We start from the raw sequence: 6,644 nt of genomic DNA, 5'->3' as shown, positions 1-6,644 counted from the left end.
GAAGATTGAAAGACGTGCACGTGTTTAGGGGTATGGCTAACGGTATGTCTGATCAGTTTTTGGTGGAAGGAAAATTAGTGATAGCCAAAGAGTAGGGGAATAGAGTAGGTGGATGTAAAAGGGAGCTAGAGGATTGAAGAGCTAATAAAACCGGGGGTAAAAAGTAAATATCAAGAAAGGTTGAAAAAGGCATATGACAAAGTGAAGAAAGTAAGAGAAACTGGTAATTTAGAGGAGTGGAAGTTAGTAAAAGAAAATTTTGTTGTGATTGCAAGTGATGTGTGTGGCAAGAAGTTTGTTGGAGGCAGCATGAGGAAGGGCAGTGAATGGTGGAATGAAGGAGCGAAGGTAAAAGTGGAAGAGAAAAAGAGGGCTTTTGAAGAATTGCTGCAGAGTAATAATGTAGAGAAGTATGAAAGATATAAAGAGAAAAATGTGGCAGTAAAGTACAAGGTAAGTGAGGCAAAGAGGGCAGCTGACCTGAGGTGGGGTCAGGGATTGGGTCGTTCATATGAAGAGAATAAGAAGTTTTGGAAATAAGTGAAGAGAGTAAGGAAGGCTGGCTTAAGAATTGAAGAGACAGTGGAAGATGGAAATGGAAGGTTGTTAAAAGGAGAAGAGCCAAGGAAAAGGTGGGTGGAATATTTTGAAAGTTTACTGAATGTTGAGGATAATAGGGAGGCAGATATAATTGCTGTTGCAGGTGTTGAGGTGCCGGTGATGGGAGTAGTAAAAAATAGAGGGTTGGGCATGAATGTAAAGAGAGTTCTATATGAGAAAGTGATTGTACCAACTGTGATGTATGGATCGGAGTTGTGGGGAATGAAAGTGACGGAGAGACAGAAATTGAATATGTTTGAGATGAAGTGTCTAAGGAGTATGGCTGGTGTATCTCGAGTAGATAGGGTTGGGAACGAAATGGTGAGGATGAGAACGGGCGTAAGAAATGAGTTAGCAGCTAGAGTGGATGTGAATGTGTTGAGGTGGTTTGGTCATGTTGAGAGAATGGAAAATGGCTTTCTGCTAAAGAAGGTGATGAATGCGAGAGTTGATGGGAGAAGTACAAGAGGAAGGCCAAGGTTTGGGTGGATGGATGGAGTGAAGAAAGCTCTGGGTGATAGGAGGATAGATGTGAGAGAGGCAAGAGAGCGTGCTAGAAATAGGAATGAATGGCGAGCAATTGTAACGCAGTTCCGGTAGGCCCTGCTGCTTCCTACGGTGCCTTAGATGACCGCGGGGGTAGCATCAGTAGGGGATTCAGCATTGTCAAGCTTCATCTGTGGTGGATAGCGGGGAAGGGTGGGCTGTGGCACCCTAGCAGTACCAGCCAAACACGGTTGAGTCCCTTGTCAGGCTGGGAGGAACGTAGAGAGGAGAGGTCCCATTTTTTGTTTCATTTGTTTGATGTCGGCTACCCCCCAAAATCGGGAGAAGCACCTTGGTATATGTACAGTATGTCTGTATTAATGGTTTTCTGTTGAGCCGGTTTAGGACTACATAAATATAGTTTTATAGTTTTTATGTTTTCTATCTGTTTAACGCTCTTATTCATCTTATAATATTATATTTCCAGTTCTTCTTGTAGTATATTTAATAATTTCTCAAATTATTTCTGCATTGGACTGCTTTCCTTGTTGGGACATTTGCTTTTCCAACAAGAAGGTCACAGTTTTAATAATGATAATGGAATTATGTATGTACATACACATACATGCAGACACACACATATATATATGTGTATATATATATATATATATATATATATATATATATATATATATATATATATATATATATATATATATATATATACGTATATATATATATATATATATATATATATATATATATATATATATATATATATATATATATATATATATATATATATATATGAGGGACTATCATTTTTTTATCAAGGACTGGCTCAAGATTATTAAGAGAAATGGTCAAGGCTGTATGCACTTTATAATTCCTGAATCATGGAATACCGTCCATGCAAAACACTTCCGCAATATCAACAGTTTATAAACCCCGACACAGATGCTCTTTAACAAAACCTGAACCCAACACATTTCAAGACTTACACTTATACTGTATAAAAAGATAGCGTAAAAAAAGGGCAAAAAAGTATTTGAATCGGTGGACATTAATACACACCTTGTATAATCACGTGTTCTTTATTACCTAACATTTGCAGTTGAGCTTTAATGTGGCTAATACAGAGGTAAAGTTTTTGCCTAGCATTCGCATGACAGCAGATCGATCCCCGCCCGGGACCGTGAGTTTTAGGCCAGGAGCACACTAGCGACTCTGTGGCGCCACAAAGCCACAGCATCGTGTGGCAGGGATGTGGTCTCCCATAGGTTTCCATTGTTTTCAAGTTTTGCCGCGCAAACTAGCGACTGTGGCAAGCGACTGTGGCTCTCTGTCGCTCATCCTCGCCACAGGCATGGCGTGGCTTTGAAAACAATGGAAACCTATGGGAGACCACATCCCCGCCACACGATGCTGTGGCTTTGTGGTGCCTCAGAGTCACTAGTGTGCTCCCGGCCTAAGCTGTTTACTGGGGAGGCTATTGCTGTGGCTGGGCGCCACATTGACATTCTGGTGAGCATCTATTTTGATGAAACTGGAACTGAAAGCAGAGCCCTTTACCTTTATTTCTGATTAGGACAGTTCTTAAATCAAGGAGGGATACATCTATAATAAACTATTCAATAACAGCCACTGAGGTAATGTCACCAATATACATTTTTAAATTTAATTTCATGTCTATTCAACTTCTTTTTCTAATTATACAACCGTCAAACTTTATTCAGAAGAGGTTCTTATACTGTAGTTCATTTCCCAAACACAGTTATACATTTAGATACACGCTAATAGACCCATACTACAATACTGGGAAAAACACATTTTAATACATTGCATAATTTACTTCAATTACTCTCTTACCGGTTCTTTCATATCTAAAAGACTGTCAATTTCCAAAAACCCAAGAAACTACCACTTAACTTCTCTACATTAATCTTAAAATCCTTGTTATTTATGCATTATTCCTTGACTTAGTTTACAAGGACGTTCAATAACATTTAATTTTATTTCGTCAGAGTTTTTTTAAAAATAACCCATTTCAGTTCTTCAGCCCTTTTCCATTTATTAGGAACATGATAGCATCCACAAATTTGGAGTACACGGGGCTTTATATGTATCTCACGAGTGTTGTTCTATTTTCGTAAAGAATTAATTTTGTTATCGTTTTCTCACCAAGAGATTATTCATCACCTTATGTACTCTTTTTATTTCAACGTTTTGTTTCTTAATTCAATACTAGAATACTTTTGTTTTCCTTCATTTTCTGAGTGACTCCCCCAAAGAAAATGTATTTACTCAATGACTACATCAGAAGTTTATCTTCCTTTATAACTATCACATTGGTAGACTGATTTTCTAGATTATCCAAGTATTTTATCTTATCTGCAATGTCAATTATCATCGCATTCATCAATTATATAAATTTTCCACCTTTTTTTATTGCCTTATCTATAAATTTAGGCAATATAACCTAGCACTTAGGTTAGGAAGGCCATTCAACACCCATATTAAGAGGTTGGACAGCATGGTGGAAGAAAATGGCACATAGGTCTAGTAGAAGACTAAGACTTAGGTCCACCTAGCGGTAAAAAAAAAAAAAAAAAAAAAAAAAAAAAAAAAAAAAAAAAAAAAAAAAAAAAAAAAGGACGCTCTGTAGACCCTTAATACCTAAAAGGACGCTCTGTAGACCCTTAATACCTACAGCGTACCACGTGAGGTCACTGCCGTCATCGTGTCCATACGTAAATATTATCATTATTATTATTATTATTATTATCATTACTGGCCAAGCTACAACCCTAGTTGGAAAAGCAAGGTGCTATAAGCCCAAGGGCTCCAACAGGGAAAAATAGCCCTGTGAGGAAAGGAAATAAATAAATGATGAGAATAAATTAACAATAAATCATTCTAAAAACAGTGACGTCAAAACAGATATGTCCTATATAAACTATTAATAGCGTCAAAAGCAGATATGTCATATATAAACTATAAAAAGACTCATGTCAGCCTGGTCAACATAAAAACATTTGCTCCAACTTTGAACTTTTGAAGTTCTACTGATTCAACTAGCCGATTAGGAAGATCATTCCACAACTTGGTAACAGCTGGAATAAAACTCCTAGAATACTGTGTAGTATTGAGCCTCATGATGGAGAAGGCCTGGCTATTAGAATTAACTGCCTGCCTAGTATTACGAACAGGATAGAATTGTCCAGGGAGATCTGAATGTAAAGGATGGTCAGAGTTATGAAAAATCTTATGCAACATGCATAATGAACTAATTGAACGACGGTGCCAAAGATTAATATCTAGATCAGGAATAAGAAATTTAATAGACCGTAAGTTTCTGTCCAACAAATGAAGATTTATCTAAGGAGTAATAAGACTTCCACTTCAAGTATATTCGAATATTCCCACTCCCACCTTAGGATCTATTGGATATGCCTTCATGAGCTGTATCCGGGTTGCATATATACGCTGTTTTGCCATCTATATGCATAGCAGAAATGACGAACTTCATCCTTCAGCCCGGTTTTACTTCTACACCACTAAATTTTTTTCCATAGATGTGTTTGCACGTAGTTCCCTACATTCATTTTCTTTCATTTCCATTTTCCTTCTGAAAAACCATTGTTGATGTTATTGTCATTAGTTTCCGGTAAAATCATTCATAGAACAAAATACAAGCCATTTGAATGTTTTCTCTTTTCGTCTACTTCAATGATTTTATATGTTCTCAGACTCATTACCGTTTGAACCAGACTCCCAATGTATGCTGACAGCTATAATAACACCTGGTTCTTTTGGGGTTCTAGGTAGCCTATTGGTAACGTCTCTGCCTGGTATTCTGTTGGACGGGAGTTCAAAATCCGCCAAAATTTGATAGTTTCTTCTAGCATCCGTAATCTCACCATAATTATGAGCTAGGGATGGGTTTTGGGGAGGCTATATGTCTACCTGCTGAGTCATCAGCAGCCATTGCCTGGCCCTCCATGGTCTTACCTACACGGTCAAACGGTTCGTCGAACCAGGTTGTCGAACCTGCTTGCCAAACGGTTCGAAGAGGCGGAGTGAATCACAAATGCATAAGGTTTGTGGACAATGAGGTCCCGTCCACAAAAGTCAGGCGAGAACAGACTTTTTTCGAACCGTTCGACGAACATGTTCGACAACCAAATACTCCGTTTACACGTTTAAATATCACTTCAAACATTTGTCTGTCAAACCGTGTTCGACGAACTGTTCGATCGTGTTAACCCGCCTTAAGGGTGCTTGGGCGCTGATAACATGTATGTATGCCAGTCTCCAGGGCAAAAAAAAAAAAAAAAAAATAAATAAAAATAAAAAAAAATTAAAAAAATCAATTGAAGTCAAGTTATAACAGGACAATCGCTCAGTCAATCATGAATGTATGGCATTCCGATCCAGATATGCTTGAGATTTGCTATGGATGGTCACCCATCCAATTACTCACCAGAGCCAATGTTGAATTATTATTATTATTATTATTATTATTATTATTATTATTATTATTATTATTATCTAAGCTACAACCCTGGTTGGAAGAGCAAGATGCTATAAGCCCAAGGACTCCAACAGGGAAAAATAGCCCAGTGAAGAAAGGAAATAAGGAAATAAATAAACAATATAAGAAATAATGAAAATTAGAATAGAATATTATAAAAAACATTAACAACAATAAAACAGATTTATGATATACAAACTATAAAAGGTCCTATGTAAGCCTGTTCAACATAAAAACATTTGCTGCGAGTTTGAACTTTTGAAGTCCTACCGATTCAACTACCCGATTAGGAAGATCATTCCACAACTTGGTCACAGCTGGAATAAAACTTCTAGAGTATTGTGTAGTATTGAGCCTCAAGATGGAGAAGGCCTGACTATTAGAATTAACTGCCTGCCTAGTATTACGAACAGGATTGTACTGTCCGGCAAGATCTGAATATAAAGGATGGTCAGAATTATAAAAAATCAAAGGCAACATGCATAATGAACTAATTAACTGAACAAGGCACTACTGCTGTAAAGAACAAATCTAATTTTACTTTTAGTCCTACAATCTTTCTTTTAACTACCTTCCAACCTATTTTCATTTAAATGCAACAGCATGTTCCTGGAAGAGAGAGAGAGAGAGAGAGAGAGAGAGAGAGAGGAGAGAGAGAGAGAGAGAGAGAGAGAGAGAGAGAGAGAGAGAGAGAGAGAGAGAGGATTATTACTTCTGGTCCTTCACTTTCTTTTAACTACTTTCCAACCTATTTTCATTTAAATGCAAAAGCATGTTCCTGGAAGAGAGAGAGAGAGAGAGAGAGAGAGAGAGAGAGGAGAGAGAGAGAGGAGAGAGAGAGAGAGAGAGAGAGAGAGAGAGAAGATTACTACTCCTGGCCCTACTTTCTTTTAACTACTTTCCAACCTATTTTCATTTAAATGCAACATCATGTTCCTGGTAGAGAGAGAGAGAGAGAGAGAGAGAGAGAGAGAGAGAGAGAGAGAGAGAGAGAGAGAGAGAGAGAGAGAGAAATTACTTGAAG

Source organism: Palaemon carinicauda, chromosome 42 (genome assembly GCF_036898095.1).
Source record: "Palaemon carinicauda isolate YSFRI2023 chromosome 42, ASM3689809v2, whole genome shotgun sequence".
Classification (NCBI taxonomy): Eukaryota; Metazoa; Arthropoda; class Malacostraca; order Decapoda; family Palaemonidae; genus Palaemon; species Palaemon carinicauda.
Note: the sequence above shows the minus strand (reverse complement) of the source record.